At 36.6% G+C, this 17,484-nt stretch overlaps 1 protein-coding gene across 1 annotated transcript in view; it reads left to right on the top strand.

Annotated features, from left to right (window-relative positions):
* LOC122896689 (interleukin-1 receptor accessory protein-like 1) overlaps nucleotides 1-17,484 on the top strand; it is a 320,014-nt gene that overhangs the window by 160,550 nt on the left and 141,980 nt on the right. The window lies entirely within an intron of this gene.

Genomic DNA, 17,484 nt, shown 5'->3' with positions numbered 1-17,484 from the left:
AGTCCTATTTTAAAGTGGGCAAAAACATGAGACACCTTGGTGGCTTAGTCAGTTAAGCATCTGCTGTCAGCTCAGGTCATGATCTCGGGGTCCTGGGATGGAGAACCAAGTTGGGCTCCCAGCTCAGCAGGAAGTCTGCTTGTCCCTCTGACTCTTCTCCTGCTTGTGCTGCTTGTGTGTGATCTCTCTCTCTCTCAAGTGAATAAAGAAAAATCTTTTTTTTAAAAAAAAAATCTTTAAAAAACGGTAGGCAAAAATATAAACAATTTACCAAAAATATAAAACTGATCCTTAATTATATGAAAAGATGATTGCTTTCATTAACACTAAGAGAAACATAAAATTACACTGAGGTACTGTTCTCATCCATCAGACTGGCAAAAATCCAAAAGCTTAACAATATACTCTGTCAAGGAAGCTGTAGGGAAACAGTCACTCTCATACATTGTTGTTGAAATTGTGAAATAACCCACAAAAGCAGAGGAGAAGTTGGCATTATCTAATAAAAGTACATTCACAATTATACTTTGCCCTAGAAATTTTGTTTCTAGGAATTAGCCTGAAGATGTGCCTTCAGCAAAGAAAATATAATATCCACAGAGTTCTTCATTGCAGCATTATTTGTAGCTGGAAAATATCAGAATCTGCCTACATTGCCAAACCTAGAATATTAGTTGAATAAACTATAGTGCATATAGTGTACTTTTAAGTATTGAGTGGGAAAGATAAGTCCTATTTAAAAGTGGGCAAAAACATGGGACACCTGGGTGGCTCAGTCAGTTAAGCATCTGCTGTCAGCTCAGGTCATGATCTCGGGGTCCTGGGATGGACTATTACATAGTAAAGTAATAGGTGACTATAACATAATGGGAATATATCAGTAAACTTATATAAGTCAATTCTAAGTGAAAGACAAACTCTCTGGTATCTACCTCTTTGTAAAAAAAAGTAAAGGAAATAAGAAACTGGATGTCACTAAATGCAGGTATTTTAATTAACACATTAGTTTTCTATTGCTGTGTAACAAACTGACACAAATATTAATAGCTTTACAAAATACCTGTTTATGATTCTCAGTTTCTATAGCTCAGACATGTGGGCACAGCATAAGTGGATTGTCTCTCAGTTCCTCACCACATGACCCCCTCCATAAGCCCTCTCACCTTTGGAAATTCTGACCTCAGAAAGACTCTAGGCCCTTTGAAGTGTTCACCTGCCTAGGTCAAGTCCCACTCACGATACTCTCTCTTTTGATTAACTCAAAGTCAACTGGTTTCCTACTTCATTTATGTCTGCAGAATCCCTTCATCTTTGTCATTTAACATAACCCAATCACAAGAGTGAAATCCACAGTTTCACCCCCACTCATAGAGAGGAGATTGTACAGGGTATACACATTAGGGGTGGAAATCTTGGGATCTTATAATTGGGCCTACCATGATTAATATCACGGAAAATGTTCATACATGCAACTGCTGCCCCCAGATACAATGCCCTGAAACAGCTACAACACCGCTTAAAATGGTATTACACCACTTACATATTATTCCCATCCAAGCTACTTAACCTGAATTTCATCATAAGAAAACATCACGCAGGGCGCCTGGGTGGCTCAGTTGGTCGAGCAGCTGCCTTTGGCTCAGGTCATGATCCTGGACTTCCAGGATCGAGTCCCACATCGGGCTCCCAGCTCCTTGGGGAGTCTGCTTCTCCCTCTGACCTTCTCCTCTCTCATGTTCTCTGTCACTCATTCTCTCTCAAATAAATAAATAAAATCTTTAAAAAAAAAGAAAGAAAGAAAGCATCACGCAAACCCAAGTTGAGGTGCATTTTATATATATATATATATTATATATATATATATATATATATATATATACCAATTAAATATATATATATTATATATATATATATATACCAATTAAATATATATATATATATATTTTTTTTTTAATGGTAGGGGTGCCTGGGTGGCTCACTTGATTAAGCATATGACTCTTAATTTCAGCTCAGATCATGATCTCAGGGCCGTGACATTGAGCCCCATGCTGAGTGTGGAGCCTGCTTAAGATTCTCTCCCTCTCCCTTTGCCACTTCTCCCCATTCTCATGCTCTTTCTCTAAATAAACAAATACTTAAATAAAGGTCATGAGACACCAAGGAACAATGAAGTTATCCCAGATTAAGAAAGACTAAAGAGATATGACAACAAAAGGCATTGCATAATTCTAGATTGAGTCTTGTAATGGAAAAAAAAATGTTAGTATAAAGAACATTATTTGAACAATTAACACAATTAGAATATGAACTACAGGTTAAAGTATTATATCATTATGAGATTTCCTGATTTTGATCACTGTATTGTGGTTATATAAGAGAATATTCTGTTCTCAGGTAATACACACTGAAGTATAAGGAGTAAAAGAACATAATATATACAGGCTACTCTCAAATGGTTCAGAAAAAAATAATATGTGTGCATACGTGCATGTGTGTGTATATGTGTGTGTCTGTGTATATGTGTGAATGGAGAAAGAAAAGCGAAAAAGAATGGCAAATCAAATGTGGCAAAATGTTAAAAATTGGTGAGTCTTGGTTAAGTTGTTCTTTGAATTACCATTCCTGTACCTTTCCTGTAATATTGAAAGTATTTCAAAATTTAAAATTAATATAACAAAAACCAAACAAATACTGAATTGTGTTTAAACATCTTAACACTGGGGAGTCTGGGTGGCTTAGTAAGCTAAGCATCCAACTCTTTTTTTTTTAATTTATTTTTATTTATTTTCAGCATAACAGTATTCATTATTTTTGCACCACACCCAGTGCTCCATGCAATCCGTGCCCTCTATAATACCCACCACCTGCTACCCCAACCTCCCACCCTCACCCCTTCAAAACCCTCAGATTGATTTTCAGAGTCTGTAGTCTCTCATGGTTCACTTTCCCTTCCAATTTCCCCCAACTCCCTTCTCCTAACTCCCCATGTCCTCTGTACTATTTGTTATGCTCTACAAATAAGTGAAATCATATGATAATTGACTCTCTCTGCTTGACTTATTTCACTCAGCATAATCTCTTCTAGTCCCGTCCATGTTGCTACAAAAGTTGTGTATTCGTCCTTTCTGATGGAGGCATAATACTCCATAGTGTATATGGACCACATCTTCCTTATCCATTCATCCGTTGAAGGGCATCTTGGTTCTTTCCACAGTTTGGCGACCGTGGCCATTGCTGCTATAAACATTGGGGTACAGTGCATGCAGCCATAATCACAAGGAGGTTTTCACCTTAACTCTCTTTGTAGGAGCAGGCAGAAATGAATTATTATTTCTTCCATCTACTAGCTGCACAACCTTGGATGAGTTATGTTTTCAAAACCTTGGTTTTATCATCTGTAAAATAGGGACAATAATAGTGTGTTCTCCTATAATTGCTTTAGAATTAAATAGATCATGCATTTGAAAGCTTGGCTCTAGAAAATGCTCAGCAAGGTTAGTTTTACTTATTATATTTGCATCCCTTACAGTTATCATTTCTTTCCATTTTTAATCAGTCTGTTAGAGATGATTATTCTTATCTTAAACTATAAGATGCAGCCCAGTCTGTTAGGTTAATGTATACCTTGGCTCCAACAAAACGGAATTTTTTATAGTCATTGAAGACTCAGGACTACAGGGACTCCTATTTGCCATCTGTTCTTGAAAATGACAATCAGTTACTTAGGAAAGTGACACTGAAAAATACATAGGAAAGTCAAAGAGATTGGAATCAAATAATGAAGCTCAAACACCTTCAAAAACACAAGTTGCAAGTGGCAAATAAAGGGAAAAATAAACATTAGGAGGACTGGATTAGCCATATGCAGCATGCTTCAGACATTGATGCATGTCACAGTTTAACTGGTTAATTTCATGAGCTGGATTTAGTTGGGTACAAGCAGAAAACCACCTATTTCTTCTTACACTACCTTCTCAAATCTATTGTGAAGGCTTGTCCTTCACCCCCATGAATGAAACTTAAGGCCAACGCCACAGGTTACCTGTCTCATACTGGTTTCCTATGGCTGCCATAACAAACTAGGCAGCTTACAAGAATAAAAAAGTATTCGCTCACGATTCTGGAGGCTAGAAGTCCAAAATCAAAGTATTGGCAAGACCATGTTTCCTCTGAAGGCTCCTGAGAATAATCCTTTCTTGCCTCTTGCTAAGTTCTGGTGGTTGCCAGCAATCCTTGACACTCCTCGACTTGTAGCTACATCACTGCATGTTATGCCTCCATTCTCCTTGTGGCTTTGTGTCTTTACATGATCATCTTATAAGGACACCAGGCATTTTGGATCAAGTGCCCACCCCACTAAAATATGACCTCATTTTTGGTCTTTTGTTTTAATTCAAATGTAATGAATATACAGTGTTACATAGTTTCAAGTGCATAGTTTAATGATTTAATTCTATACATTACTGATTGCTCATCATGATATATATTGATTGCTCATCAAGTGTGCTCTTAATCCCCTTCACCTATTTCACCCATGCCCCCACCAACCACCCTTATGGCAACCTCTGGATCTTTATATTTAAAAGTCTGTGTATTTTGTTTTTCTCTTTTTTTCTTTGTTTATTTGTTTTGTTTCTTAAATCCCACATAGGAGTAAAATCCTATGGTTTTTGTCTTTCTTTGAAGGACTTATCTCACTTGACATTATATCCTCTAGATCCATACAAGTTGTTACATATAGCAAGATCTCATTCATTTTTTATGGCTAGTATTCTATTGTTTATATATGCTATAACTTCTTTATCCATTAATCTATCAATGGACACTTGGGTTGTTTCCATATCTTGGTTGTAATAAATAATGCTGCAGTAAACATAAGGATGCATGTATCTGTTTAAATTACTGTTTTCACTTTCTTGGGACAAATAATCCAGCAGTGGAATGACTGGATCATATGGAAGCTCAGTTTTTAACTTTTTGAGGACTCCATCCATAGTGTTTTCCAGAGTAGCTGCACCAGTTTGCATTCCTACCAACAGTTCCTTTCTTTCCACTCCCTCACCGACACTTGTTTTTTCTCATGTTGTTGATTTTAGCCATTCCAACTGATGTGATACTTCACTGTGGTTTTGGTTTGCATTTCCCTAATGATGAGTGATGTAGAGCACCTTTTCGTGTGTCTGTTGACCATCTCTGTCTTCTTTGGAAAAGTATCTATTCATGTCCTTATCTTAATTAGGGCAACACCCTCTTTCCAGATAAGGCCACATTGTGAGGTTTCAGAGGTTAGGACTTCAACTTCAATTTGGTGAGAGTGGGAACATAATTCAATCCATAATACATGGATAGTTATAATTTAAGCCCCTAAATAATCAAACCCTGCATATTATCCAATATGAACAACTTTCCCTCCTCAGTCCAGGACTGCTTTATGCGTGAAAGCTTACACTGGAGTGAAAATGACCCTGATGCTGTCTTCCTTAGCTCTCCATCTTTCTCTCTTCCTCCTCCTCTCCAACTGTCAGTGGTATTGCTGTCTCTTCCAAGACTGGGAAAGGTGGAGAGGGTGAAGGTGCTGATATTTGGAGAAGAGAAGAGAGGAAAGGACAAAGAAAGTTCTTTTGAATGGTAGAATTATTTTGACTTTGGTGTCCTCCAAGGCAGCAAATACCAAATTCTGATTCTTTCTGGGTTATTTTTCTTGATTTTTGGAGAAATTCAGCCCTCAATTCTAGGTATCTCTCACTTAGAGTTAAATTTATGTATACAATGCCTCCATCACTAACAACCAAATCCTCAGGCCCTTGGTATCTCACTCCACTCCTTAGCTGAGATCTCTGTACCTTCCAGGCAGGCATCTTGGGTAGAACCTCTCTTGAAATGGACCCAGCATCCTTCTCCAAGGTTGACAGCACCCATAATAAATTCATGAATCTATCCTTGTCCCACAAAGCTGGGTCTGTTTTTTTTTTTCTTCAAGTATTGAAAAGTAAAACTCCAGCCCTAGATACTTGGTCTTGAATTTTCAAGAGTCAATTAGATAACTGGCCCCTATGGCCCTCAATAACCAGGGAATACATTCTAAGGTCTCCAAATAGAGGTGGTCTCTTATGGATGTTCTCTCACTGAGCTCATAGTAAGGTGAAGCACCCCTCTTCCCTACCTTGTTGAGTCCCAAGAAGTGGTAGACAGAAAAAAGGAGAGGACGGTTAGAGCTGCAGAAACACATCATACCAACAACCCTCTTCAAAGTAAGCCATGCTACTGGATACCTTTGACCCCCCGCCAAGGATTTCTTAATGTTGTAGAAACACCCAACAGATAAATTGCAGTCCATTCAAAACCTGGGAAAGCTTGTCAGAACCCATCTTTTAATATTTTCTAAAATGTATTGTTTCAAAGTGCTTAACTGAAATATAATTCACACACCATACCATTCACTCAGAGTACACAATTCAGTGTTTTTGAGTGTATTGACAGTGTTCGGGAAACATCATCAAAACCTAATTTTAGAATATTTTCATTAACACAAAAGCAACCCATATGCAATAGCTGTCACTACCTCATTTTCCCTCCTTCCAGCCACAGACAAACACTAACTTACTTTCTGTCTCTGTAGATTTGCCTTTTTTGGACATTTCGTGTAAATAAAACCATACACTCCAGGACTTTGGGGACTGGCTTCTTAATATAATATTTTCTTTAGTCTTACAGTGATAATCAGCAAGTATGAGTATTTCATTTCTTTTTATTTCCAAATGACATTCCATTGCATGGGTAGATCACATTTTATTTATCCATCCATCAGTTGATTGACATTTGAGTTATTTTAATTTTTCCCACAAATAATACTGCTATGAAAGCTTGTGCACAATTTTTATGTGGTCGTATATTACCATTTCTTCTTCATTTTATACCTAGGAGTGGAATTGCCAAGTCATATAGTAACTCTGTTTAACTTTTAAGGAGTTGGCAGGCTTTTCTGAAGTGACTATACCACTTTACATCCCCAATAACTATGTGTGAGAGTTTCTACTTTTTCATATCTTCACTAGCACTAGTTTTTGTCTGTCTTTTTTATTATGTCCATTCTAGTGAGTATGAAGTGACTGTTTCATACTATTTCAACATATTTTTATAGCTTCTTTATCATTTTTCTTTAGAACATCCAAATAGTTTGTACTTACTCTATTCTTCTCAGATTTATGAGGCCTCTTCTAGATCTCTAAAATGACAAAAGCAGTGATATTGAACTATCAGTTAAAATGACAACAGTTAGAACAAAAGAGCTTAGTATGGCTTTATCCCTAGAGTTGGCAAAATGGCATATATGTAATAAATCATGTATCTGACCTGAGAGATAGAACATAGAGTAATGTGAAACAATCTCACTACAGTCCTGTGCTAGACAACTGTGAAGACTTTCACTCCAGTTATTTGACTTATGACAATAATCACATCACCAACAAGACAACAACAACAAAAATAATAATAGATAACCTATATTGAAGTCTTCATATATTTCTACCAGGTGTTGTTCAACATATATTTACATATATTCACCTTCTTAGTTTCTATGATAACCCCACTGACTAGGTGCTTTTATTCTCAGCTCTCGGATGAGCAAACATCTCCAGATGACAAGCTCATTGTCTACCTTTTCACAGGTTAAAGTAGGGGAAAAGAGACTATCTTAAAAATAGCTAAAATATAAAAATTTACAAAGGTTAAGAACAGTTGTTTTGTGTAGCTCTGCCCAGATCTTCACAGATATCTTTTGAATGTTTTTGTTGTCTACCCTCTTCCCACTTTCTGTGCTTTCACACTAATCAATCCATTGTTTTTGGAATACTGCCCTCAGATGACTGGAGACCATCCCTTCACACCCTAGGCGGGAGAGCTCAAAGCCATGGAGTTTTCCCGGAAATTTTAGATATTTTCTCACTAATAAAACATTTTTCTGTCCTGCTTTCCCCACCCCTTTACTGGTTTTCCCTGAAAGTTTTTGTTTGTTTGTTTGTTTGTTTATGAATCACTTCTACACAAATCCTCATCTCACCGTTGGCTTCTGTAGGACACAAAACATGTGCAGGAAGGAGAAACTTGATAACATATTTAAATAGAACATGGTATGTGAGAAAGAAGAGTTATATCAAGCTAAAAACAAGAAAAATAGAAAATTCCCTTCAACTAGCAGGAATTTACATTAGAAATGAATCGGTTGTCATGATTTGAAAATGTAGGAATGGGCTATTTACCCAGAAAAAAAAAAAAATCTGTGAACTTGCTTTCTGGGAAGACTTTACATGTATATAGCAACTTTTCTGGGCTGGTTTCAATACAATGCAGTCCTTATGAAGCAAAATAACTAACTCAGTGGCTTCCCAGAGCCTCTTTGGCTCTGATAATTATGTAAGAGTACAACATTATCATTAACCTAAGCAGTAAAGCCTTTTTGATTATGCATTGTGCTAAGGGCTTTATAATGATGGTTAAATAGATTCAGTCCTTGCCTTTTGGGAATTTAGGAGAGCAAACTTTTAAAAATAAATAAAGGAAATCTGCTGTTTATGGTGTACTACAAAGAGGCATTAAAATAAATGAGAATGAAGATCACTTCAAGGAAGCATTAATGGTTTAATGGTTTACAAATAATCAGTATTTCAGAAAGGGAATATTCAGAAATGGTATCCACTTGGATTTTACAAAAGAGATATGGACAAGAAAAATATATTCTTGGCATGTCTACTCAAAATTGATCCATTTTTTAAAGATTTTATTTATTTATTTGACAGACAGAGATCACTAGTAGGCAGAGAGGCAGGCAGAGAGAGAGAGAGGAAGATGAAGGCTTCCTGCTGAGCAGAGAGCCTGATGTGGGGCTCGATTCCAGGACCCTTGGATCATGACCTGAGCTGAAGGCAGAGGCTTTAACCCACTGAGCCACCCAGGTGCCCTGATCCATTTATTTTTAATTGATCCATTTTTCAGGGAATGTGGAAAGAAAAAGGAAAAAAGAAGGTGAACCATGAGAGACTATGGACTCTGAAAAACAATCTGAGGGCTTTGAAGGAGCGGAGGGTGGGAGGTTGGGGGAGCCAGGTGGTGGGTATTAAGGAGGGCACATATTGCATGGAGCACTGGGTGTGGTGCAAAAACAATGAATTCTGTTAGGCTGAAAAGAAATTGAAAGAAAGAAAGAAAGAAAGAAAGAAAGAAAGAAAGAAAGAAAGAAAGAAAGAAAGAAAGGAAGGAAGAAAGAAAAGAAAAGAAAGTCTGCTACCAAAAAAGAATAAAAGAAGAAGAAGTAACATAATGAAATGAAATAAAACAGTTTTTACCATTACATAATATTAAGGGGAAAGATAAAATAAGTTTATCAGAAAAATCCAAAGATATGATGCATTTATATGCAGTGGGGTTTTTTTTAAGATTTATTTATTTATTTATTTGACACAGAGAGAGAGAGAGAGAGAGAGAGTATGTGCACAAGCAGGGAGAGTAGCAGAGGGAGAGGGAGAAGCAGGTTCTCCACTGAGCAGGGAGCCCAATGCAGGGCTCAGTCCCACAACCCTGGGACATGACCTGAGCTGAAAGCATATGCTTAACTGACTGAGCCACCCAGGTGACCTACATGCAGTTATTTTTTTTTAAAGATTTTATTTATTTATTTGACAGACAGAGATCACAAGTAGGAAGAGAGGCAGGCAGAGAGAGAGAAGAAGGGAGGCAGGCTCCCTGCTGAGCAGAGAGCCCCATGCAGGGCTCGATCCCAGGACCCTGGGATCATGACCTGAGCGGAAGGCAGAGGTTTTAACCCACTGAGCCACCCAGGTGACCCCATGCAGTAATTTTTAATAAAATGATGACAAAAGAAAAATGTTAGTGGTTAGGATATTAAAAAAAAAAACTTTTGTAGGATAAATTCCCATTATATCATTGAGGGGAGCAAATTAATATTTTATAGTACAGGACTGTATGCCACAGCCCAATAAACCAAGAAACAGACTGTTAACTCTAGAGAACAAAATTATGGTTACCATAGGGGAGGTGGATGGGGGGAATGGGTGAAACAGGTGATGGGGATTAAGGAGTGGACTTGTGATGAACACCAGCTGGTATATGGAAGTGTTGAATCACTGTATTGTACACCTGGAACTAATATTGACACTGTATGTTAACTATACTTGAATTAAAATATAAACTGAAAAATAGAGGAAAAAAGAAATTGATACTTTTTGGTTTTGAATCTCTAAACGTGTTTTGACCTGAGCAATTCTAAAACTAATGTTTTTCTGAGTTTCTTAGAGTGATAAAGAAAGGAAGTAGTTCTCAAGTGTGAAAATAGATTGCAAGACTGAACGACTGAGGTTTAAATTCATGCAGTGTGTATGTATTTGATATAAGGGTTTAGGAAAAGGTTTGAGTAGATTGGTAGGAATTAGGAGTAAGCAGAAGAGATATATAACACATACCATTCAAATAACTTTATTTTTCTATTTTGTTCAGTTAGCCAGCATATAGTACATCATTAGTTTTTGATGTAGTATTCAATGATTCATTACATGTATAACACCCAGTGCAGATCACAACAAATGCCCTCCTTAATACAAATAACTATGTTTTAAAAGTAATTGCATACACATTGTAAAACTGGCATTTGTAGTACAATATATTTTTTTCTAAAACTGCTTTATTACTTTACCTCAATCACAAAGATAATGAGGCTGTTTTCAGATTTTTTAAATAGACTAGAAATGTGGGCAGAGATTTAAAAACAAATCCAAATATATTGTCTTCACACTTTCCTGTGTGAGTACTGAATAAAGACATATTTTCAGACATGCAAAAACATAGAATACATTTCACCCTTTCTTAGAATATTATGTAAGGATGTTATCCATCAGATATAGAGAGTAAACCAAAAGTGAAGAGAGCAGTGAAGAGAAGTTCCATGATTATGGCTATTTAGAAGGTTCTTCTAGTAAGTCATCTGACCCAATTTTAAAAAAAAAAAAAAAGGAGGGAGGACTTCAGAAGATAAATGTCTGGGGAAGTGATTTTATTTTGTCCTTTATAATTTGGAACTGGGTAAGGAAGCAATAAATTTAGAAGATAAGAAGATAATATAAAGACAAGTAAGCATAAAAGGACTTTAACACTCACTTTAATGGGAGTGAGAGGGCCAATTGATGATAAAATCCAATCAAGATCAACCAAAACAAAACAAAAAAAAAATGTTTGGATTATTGAATGGGTGGTAAAATAACTGGTGCAGCTCTTTAAATACAAATAAATATAGAATTGGAAATAAAGAGTATGAGTCATATTTGTAGAACAAAACATTAATAATATAAACTTAGAAAAGCAAATTAATATAAAAGTGGAACAAGAAGACAGGCAAGAAACATATTTTCTTCTTTCACACAAGAAATATATCAGTCTGGCTTAAAATTGAAATATTTGTTTTACAACATAATTACAGTGAAGCTGACCCTTAATGCTGTTTCATGTTAATTTTTTCTAATTTCTAAAATACCTAGATGGATCATTAAGAAACTAATAATTATTTAACTACATATAATTCCTTCATTTTTTTGCAAATAAAGTTGCATTAACTATATTTCACTCAAAATATATGGCCATCTTTCATATAACCCCATTTTATAAAATCATATCTATCTTTATCTGTATATACGTTTTAGAGAGATAGCTGGGATGACAGTTTCCTGATGTTTACTTCTAGTATTTTTTACCTCTAGTTTTTAATATCATTTGATCTTTTTAATATTGAAAATAAATTATTTTATAAAATAACAAGCCATGCCAAGAAAAACTCAATTACTAAAATTAACTTGAAAATCAGTTCAGCTTTATGTAAGGTCATAAAAAAAACACACAACTGCAATAACTTTGATTTATAATATAGCAAAATGTCTATTGTATATAACCTTAAAAAGTTTTATTCAAAACAATTTCATAACCTCCCAAATTACCACTATTCTTATTATCCCATTATATAAACTTTACCTGTGCTTTTTTGGGGAAAAAACTTATTTTAGGCTTTTTAACTGTGGATTAAAAATATCCGGTTAACCCATATAGCCCTAACATAAAAGAATGTAGATTAAAAGCACAAGATACCTTATTGGCAAGATATCTTGTGGGATGAAGTTCAATCCAAATCTCTGCCTCTCTTTTTCACTGTTCTTCAGATTTTAGGAACTCCTTTTGCTTTTCAAAGGTCTGAAAATTGAATGTATTTTATTTTACTAGATATGGAAAGAAGTAAGCAATGATCTCTGGTAAAGTTTTGAGACACAGTATACTTACTGGTTTGGATAAGAGTATATAACAGAAAACATTAGTATCTTAGAAACGCATTTAAAAAACATTAATCTATAATTATCTGGATGTTTTCTAACCAAAATTTATTATAGACAGAGAGCCTAGTTTGCATCAGCTATTCTCAGGGCTCCTGGGTGGCTCAGTTGGTTAAGCATCTGCCTTCAGCTCAGGTCATGATCCTGGGGTCCTGGAACCAAGTCCCAGATAGGGCTCCCTGCTCAGTGGGGAGTCTTCTTCTCCCTCTACCTGCAGCTCCCCTTACTCATGCTCTCTCTCAAATAAATAAATAAAATATTTTAAAGGTAAATAAACAAATCAGATATTCTACTTGCTTTTTATTCACCAACAAAATTAGTCCAAATGGTGAGACTCCAATCAGGGATATCTTCTTCCATCAGGCTGGCCAGCTTGCTCTGCTTCATTTACTTTCATTTCTTGTTTTCCCATCAAGTCACTGTTAGCACATCATGCAGCCTATCATTATAACATGGAGTGCTAAGTATGAGTTTTTCACTTTCAATAGGCATCCACTTTGCAGCAACTGCTTCGAGTCAATTATCCAAAAATATATAACACAAACCTTATGTTTGGACCAATGGGCTTGTGGGATAAATTGTATTCAGGTAAAATTAATGTGTTCTTGAAATGTTTTAGAATTTTTTTTTTGGTTGATCCAACTTCTCTGATTCCTATCAGTTATCTTAATTAGGGACTCAATAGCTATCTTCCAAGTCCCTGGCTTCCATATTTCCCATAGTATTAGATGCACTGTAATGCTCACTTATTTCCTTCTAGCATCTCAGAACACTTCATTCCAGTGGGATTTTATTTTTTTTATTTCCTCTTTTTGTCTGAATATTTATTTATTTTTTTTAATTTTTTTAAATTTTTTTTGTAAACATATAATGTAATTTTATCCCCAGGGGTACAGGTCTGTGAATTACCATGTTTACACACTTCACAGCACTCACCATAGCACATACCCTCCCCAATGTCCATAACCCAACCACCATCTCCCTACCCTGCACCCCCAGCCACCCTCAGTTTGTTTTGTGAAATTAAGAGTCACTCATGGTTTGTCTCCCTCCTAATCCCATCTTGTTTCATTCATTCTTTTCCTACCCCCTAAACCTCTCATGTTGCATCTCCACTTCCTCATCTCAGGGAGATCATATGATAGTTGTCTTTCTCCAATTGACTTATTTCGCTAAGCATAATACCCTCTAGTTCCATCCATGTCATTGCAAATGACAAGATTTCATTTCTTTTGATGGCTGCATAGTATTCCATTGTATATATATACCACATTTTCTTTATCCATTCATCTGTTGGTGGACATCTAGGTTCTTTCCATAGTTGGGCTATTGTGGCCATTGCTGCTATAAACATTCGGGTGCACGTGCCCCTTCAGATCACTACATTTTTATCTTTAGGGTAAATACCCAGTAGTGCAATTGCTGGGTCGTAGCGTAGCTCTATTTTCAACTTTTTGAGGAACCTCCAAGCTGTTTTCTAGAGTAGTTGCACCAGCTTGCATTCCCACCAACAGTGTATAAGGGTCCGCTTTCTCCACATCCATGCCAGCATCTGTCATTTCCTGACTTGTTAATTTCAGCCATTCTGACTGGTGTGAGGTGGTATCTCATTGTGGTTTTGATTTGTATTTCCCTGATGCCAAGTGATATGGAGCACTTTTTCATGTGTTTGTTGGCCATCTGGATGTCCTCTTTGCAGATGTCTGTTCATGTCTTCTGCCCATTTCTTGATTGGATTATTTGTTCTTTGGGTGTTGAGTTTGCTAAGTTCTTTATATATTTTGGAGACTAGCCCTTTATCTAATATGTCGTTTGCAAATATCTTCTCCCACTCTGTCAGTTGTCTTTTGGTTTTGTTAACTGTTTCCTTTGCTGTGCAAAGGCTTTTGATCTTGATGAAATCCCAATAGTTCATTTTTGCCCTTGCTTCCCTTGCCTTTGGCGATGTTCCCAGGAAGAAGTTGATGCGGCTTAGGTCAAAGAGGCTGCTGCCTGAGTTCTCCTCAAGGATTTTGATGGATTCCTGTCTCATATTGAGGTCCTTCATCCATTTTCACTCTATTTTTGTGTGTGGTCTAAGGAAATGGTCCACTTTAATTTTTCTGCATGTGGCTGTCCCCTTTTCCCAACAACATTTATTGAAGATGCTGTCTTTTTTCCATTGGACATTCTTTCCTGCTTTGTTGAAGATTAGTTGACCATACAGTTGAGGGTCTATTTCTGGGCTCTCGATTCTGTTCCATTGATCTATGTGTCTGTTTTTGTGCCTCTACCATACTGTCTTGAGATGACAGCTTTGTAATAGAGCGTGAATTCTGGAAATGTTATGCCACCAACTTTGGCTTTCTTTTTAGGGTTATTTGTTCCATTTCTTCGAAAAAAATGGATAGGATTTTGATAGGGATTGCATTAAATATGTAGATTGATTTAGGTAGCATAGACATTTTCACAATATTTATTCTTCCAATCCAGGAGTATGGAACATTTTTCCATTTCCTTGTGTCTTCCTCAATTTCTTTCATGAGTGCTTTATAGTTTTCTGAGTATAAATGCTTTGCCTCTTTGGTTAGGTTTATTCCTAGGTATCTTATGGTTTTGGGTGCAACTGTAAATGGGATTGACTCCTTAATTTCTCTTTCTTCTGTCTCGTTGTTGGTGTAGAGAAGTGAAACTGATTTCTGTGCATTGATTTTATATCCTGACACTTTACTGAATTCCTGTATAAGTTCTAGCAGTTTTGGAGTGGAGTCTTTTGGGTTTTCCACATATAGTATCATATCATCTGCGAAGAGTGATAGTTTGACTTCTTCTTTGCCCATTTGGATGCCTTTAATTTCCTTTTGTGTTCTGATTGCTGAGGCTAGGACTTCTAGTACTATGTTGAATAGCAGTAGTGATAATGGACATCCCTGCCGTGTTCCTGACCTTAGCGGAAAAACGTTCTGTTTTTCACCATTGAGAATGGTATTTGCGGTGGGTTTTTCATAGATGGCTTTGATAATATTGAGGTATGTGCCCTCTATCCCTACACTTTGAAGAGTTTTGATCAGGAAGGGATGCTGTACTTTGTCAAATGCTTTTTCAGCATCTATTGAGAGTATCATGTGGTTCTTGTTCTTCTTTTATTGATGTGTTGTATCACATTGACTGATTTGCAGATGTTGATCCAACCTTGCAGCCCTGGAATAAATCCCACTTGGTCGTGGTGAATAATCCTTTTAATGTACTGTTGAATCCTATTGGCTAGTATTTTGGTGAGAATTTTCGCATCTGTGTTCATCAAGGATATTGGTCTGTAGTTCTCTTTTTTGATGGGATCCTTGTCTGGTTTTGGGATCAAGGTGATGCTGGCCTTATAAAATGAGTTTGGAAGTTTTCCTTCCATTTCTATTTTTTGGAACAGCTTCAGGAGAATAGGAATTAGTTCTTCTTTAAACGTTTGGTAGAATTCCCCTGGGAAGCTGTCTGCCCCTAGGCTTTTGTTTGTTTGGAGATTTTTTTTTTTTAAAGATTTTACCTATTCGTTTGACGAAGAGAAATCACAAGTAGACAGAGATGCAGGCAGAGAGAGAGAGAGAGAGGGAAGCAGGCTCCCCGCCGACCAGAGAGCCCGATGCGGGACTCGATCCCAGGACCCTGAGATCATGACCTGAGCCGAAGGCAGTGGCTTAATCCACTGAGCCACCCAGGCGCCCTGTTTGGAGATTTTTGATGACTGTTTCAATCTCCTTACTGGTTATGGGTCTTTTCAGGTTTTCTATTTCTTCCTGGTTCAGTTGTGGTAGTTTATATGTCTCTAGAAATGCATCCATTTCTTCCAGATTGTCAAATTTGTTTGAGTAGAGTTGCTCATAGTATGTTCTTATCATTGTTTGCATTTCTTTGGTGTTAGTTGTGATCTCTCCTCTTTCATTCATGATTTTATTTATTTGGGTCCTTTCTCTTTTCTTTTTGATAAGTCTGGCCAGGGGTTTATCAATCTTATTGGTTCTTTCAAAGAACCAGCTCCTATTTTCGTTGATTTGTTCTATTGCTTTTTTTGGTTTCTATTTCATTGGTTTCTGCTCTGATCTTTATTATTTCTCTGATCTTTATTATTTCTTTATTAGGGTTTCTTTCTTGTTCTTTCTCTAGCTCCTTTAGGTGTAGGATTAGGTTGTGTACTTGAGACATTTCTTGTTTCTTGAGAAAGGCTTGTACCACTATATATTTTCCTCTCAGGACTGCCTTTGCTGTGTCCCACAGATTTTGAACCATTGTGTTTTCATTATCATTTGTTTCTATGAATTTTTTCAATTCTTCTTTAATTTCTTGGTTGACCCATTCATTCTTTAGAAGGATGCTGTGTAGTCTCCATGTATTTGGGCTCTTTCCAACTTTCCTCTTGTGATTGAGTTCTAGCTTCAGAGCATTGTGGTCTGAAAATAAGCAGGGAATGATCCCAATCTTTTGATACTGGTTGAGACCTGATTTGTCACCCAGGATGTGATCTATTCTGGAGAATGTTCCATGTGCACTAGAGAAGAATATGTATTCTGTTGCTTTGGGATGAACTGTTCTGAATATATCTGTGATGTCCATCTGGTCTAGTGTGTCATTTAAGGTCTTTATTTCCTTGTTGGTCTTTTGCTTGGATGATCTGTCCATTTCAGTGAGGGGAGTGTAAAAGTCCCCTACTATTATTGTATTATTGTCGATGTGTTTCTTTGATGTTGTTACTAATTGGTTTATATAGTTGGCTGCTCCCATGTTAGGGGCATAGGTATTTAAAATTGTTAGATCTTCTTATTGTACAGACCCTTTGAGTATGATATAGTGTCCTTCCTCATCTCTTATTATAGTCTTTGGCTTAAAGTCTAATTGATCTAAGGATTGCCACCCCAGTTTTCTTCTGATGTCCATTAGCATGGTAAATTGTTTTCCACCCCCTCACTTTAAATCTGGAGGTGACTTCAGGTCTAAAATGAGTTTCTTGTAGGCAGAATATTGATGGGTTTTTTTTTTTTTATCCATTCTGATACCCTATGTCTTTTGATTGGGGTATTTAGCCCATTAACATTCAGGGTAACTATTGAGAGATATGACTTTAGTGCCATTGTAT

The sequence above is a fragment of the Neovison vison genome, chromosome X, assembly GCF_020171115.1.
Source record: "Neovison vison isolate M4711 chromosome X, ASM_NN_V1, whole genome shotgun sequence".
Taxonomy (NCBI): domain Eukaryota; kingdom Metazoa; phylum Chordata; class Mammalia; order Carnivora; family Mustelidae; genus Neogale; species Neogale vison.
This window is presented reverse-complemented; position numbering and strand designations above follow the sequence as displayed.